The sequence below is a fragment of the Poecilia mexicana genome, unplaced genomic scaffold (assembly GCF_051168715.1).
Source record: "Poecilia mexicana isolate PSO_F unplaced genomic scaffold, ASM5116871v1 scaffold_2, whole genome shotgun sequence".
NCBI lineage: Eukaryota > Metazoa > Chordata > Actinopteri > Cyprinodontiformes > Poeciliidae > Poecilia > Poecilia mexicana.
In genome coordinates this window covers 29,518,102-29,521,706 of record NW_028263371.1, presented here as the reverse complement: position 1 = coordinate 29,521,706, position 3,605 = coordinate 29,518,102, and positions in this window count along the sequence as shown.

Sequence of the window (3,605 nt, the reverse complement as noted above, 5' to 3'; positions counted from 1 at the left end):
CCTCCTGGCCTTTTGAACTCCTTTGTACAGGAAGAGGGATGTTTGTACTTTCCTCATGGACTTGTGATCTCTGCAATCCGAGTATTAGATGAGTGGACAAAGGATATATTGACAGATGTATTATGTTATTTTCATCTTTCAGGATGACGGTGTGAGGACAGTGTTGTAGGCTTCATGCTATAGGAAAAAGTTGGTAAAAATTTGGACTTGATGTTTAACAATCTGTTTTAAACTAGACCTTAAAACTTTAGAAAGTCCAGCAGGAAGCCCCTTCCATTACTCAAACGTCTAAATTTTTGAGTGGCACTTATCTCCAGTTGCTATTTCGGTAAAGTACCTTGCTGCATACACTCACCTGAGCAAAACTGCAGTCACATATCACAGGTTTCAAACTGTGTGTTCACTTTGCTTTAAATAGCTACCTCTGTTTTCACGAAGGACCACATAGAAACTCCTCTGTTACTCAACATTGCACAAATCCATTTAGGAAGACCCAAAGATGTAAACATGCTGGTCCAGTGGCACAGATAACAAAACTAAGTGCAAACTTTATTTTTGGCTTGTACCGGTGAAGCATGTGATGTACAGTGTCCCAGCGGCAACACGTGTTATGTTAGCGGCTGGGCACCTCATATCATCCACTGAACAAGTGAAAAGGAGCCAATTTATCTCTCAGACTTATGTCAGCACATGTTTGGTCTCGCTTTGATCAGACTAATCTAACTAATGTGTATTGTGGATTATGCAACTTAAAACTGGAAGGATTAAGTTGCTCTTTTTGGAGCAGGTCAGAAAGAGCAACTTAGTCCAATAATTAGGTCTTACTGACCTAATTTATTGCTGGCATAAATAATGATGGATAAAAACTTGTTTTGTATTGAAACTGTTGAATTGTTTGGTTTGTGTTACCGTAAATTCAGGAATGATTAAGTAAGTAAAGATTTTCATGCTATTGCAAACAAACAATAAATGAAACTACCTTATATACTCCCTTCGTGCATAAATATATAAATTAATAGGTGTACATACGTTTGTCTATTTTGGCAAGTTGGTGGATTTGCAGGCATTTTAAATTGTCAGACAATAGAGTGTCGCTGCTTGGTGGACTGTGAGCTGTAAACTCTGCAGAGCTGTCTGTTTGAAGCAATATGTGGGAATTGTTTGGGGAGGAAGGGATAGTCTGCGGTCTAACTGTACAAAAAATGTGGCGTAATCTGACCACTGCTATCCATGGAGTTATTGAAACGATCTAAAAGTTGCATTGAAGTGATGGCCAGGCCCAGGAAGAGTTCATTTAACAAAGTTGTCTGGTAAGTTTTGAGCCTACCAAGTGTTGGTCTTTAGGCGGGAACCGGTTGGTACCATCATGATTAAATGGCTGAACTGTCAGTGAAATACAAACAGGATTAAAATGGGTGTAGTGACCATGAAGACTTTTGACAAGAATTTCCCCAGGTTTTTTTTTTTTTTTCCGCTACCACAACTCTATTCTCGTTCATGGCGTCCATTGTGTGTATGTTCACATTCCTCATGTTTGGATAAAGGCTTCAAGAGGAATCCACTCAATAGTCCTTTTATAATTCATCACTTCAGCACTTCTTACCTGCTCCTGTAAAACATAGCAACACAGTCAATATGCAGCACAAGACAAAAACCAACAAACTAAACCTCCATGTCTACCTGCGTTTCTCGTCTCTTACATGCAGCATTAAATATTTAGGACATCAGCTTACGGAAAAGAAGGAAGATGGATCTCTAAATTTGAGTAGTTTGTTTCTTTTATGTTCATCCACACATTTCTTACTTTTGACCTTTGGAAATATTGTCCAGTTTTACTTGGTGATACCAATGATATAGCTGTTTTAAAAGCCTTATAGCGTTATTGCTGTATCAGTGGCTGTTTTTGAAATGGGCCATTATTGGGAGTTGCCCAGGGTGGCATTAGAAGGGGGAGAACACAAAATACCACCTGTTTGTCTAAGAGATATCACAGTTTTCTGAATCTCACAAATAATACAAAATACTGGCATCATGATTCATTTATTCACCTGGATTTTTTCTTTTTCACAGTATACATAATACAAAAATATAGAGTACCAGAGTACCAAAAGTTTACAGTGTCCAAAACAGGCAGTGTTCAGTCAAATTCACATCAAGAAAGTTTTTTAGGGCAAGAAAATTACTTTGAGGGCTCTTTGAGCAAAGTTTGAGGAGGATACTGAATTAAGTGTTCAACTGATCTCTATCCAAATTAGGCGTTTTCTGCTTCTTATCTCAACACTTGCAAAAGTATTCACTCGTCTTGAACCTTTTTCACATTTATGAGGTTGTAACCACAAACTCCAGTTTACATGAAAGACCAATACAAAGTAGTGTTCACTTGTATTGGTCTTGGGAAGAGCTCAATTCTGAAACATAGTAGTGGCAGCATCATGCTGTGGTTATACTTTTCTTCTGGAGAAATAGTACTATGGGATGAAAACTTTTGCAAGGCTCTATATCTGAGAGGGTGTCTCATTATAGTCAGATTTGTGATTTAGACATACACAGTAATATAAACATGGCACAGAAACAACAAAAGAACAATTTTTTTTGCTCCTTTTGATTTAGATAAAGGACACAAAAATATTTCTTTTTTTTTAGTTAAGGTCAGGTATAGTACAAATAGGTGTTTTGCTACATCAGCAAGAAGTGAACCAAATTTGTCACCAACTTAAAAAGGTACAATTCCTTTTGCTATTTTAAAATATCATATAATTTCTAACATATTCAGAAAAGATATCCATCAAAGAAACATTGTAATTTGGCACCAGATACCGAGAAAAATGTGTAATTTCAGCTAAAAGTGCAAAAATGTCCAGTTTGAATATCTCTGGTTTTATTAATGACATCTGTGCTTAATGAGTGCCAACGCAGAAATCCTAGGATAAATTCATACTTTAGAAAAATTATATGATAATTGAATGTTACAACCTTAAGTAAGGCACAGTGCACTGAAACCATTTTTACCTCCTTTCAAATGTCTTCTGTTTATACTTTAAACCTTCCAGCACTTTAACCTTTTGTGGTAAATCTTCTACTAATGCCTGTTGATGCATATTCTCAACATACCAAGGATTATATTTTGCATCTTTCTAATTAAATCTAGAATACTATTTGTAGCTCTACTGTATCACTTTTCTCATGCTGTAATTTTGGCCTTACTGTACCATCTCTGTTTTTATATTTACATATTTTTTTTAACTTTAGTCTGAATATGCATGGATCTATTTACCTTTAATTTGCTGGCGGTACTCCTCAATTTATTTGGGAAGTTAAAGGATTTTTCTATTATATTATATTCTGTTTGATATAAAGTTTGAGTGGTCAGTATACTTAGCAAATAATTTCCTTAATTTGCTAATTAATCACTTGAAAATGGCCTAAATTCTTTTGTCTTTTCTCCAAAAAACAATGAAATTAAGCATTAAAATAAGTTTCACTGAAAAAGCAAAAAAAGAGAAAATCTGAATGGGGGCAAATACTTTTTCAGAATACTGTATGCAAAGGATGTAAAACTTTTTTTTAAATTAACATCTGTTTGTGTTTGTTTCTCATTAATCAAA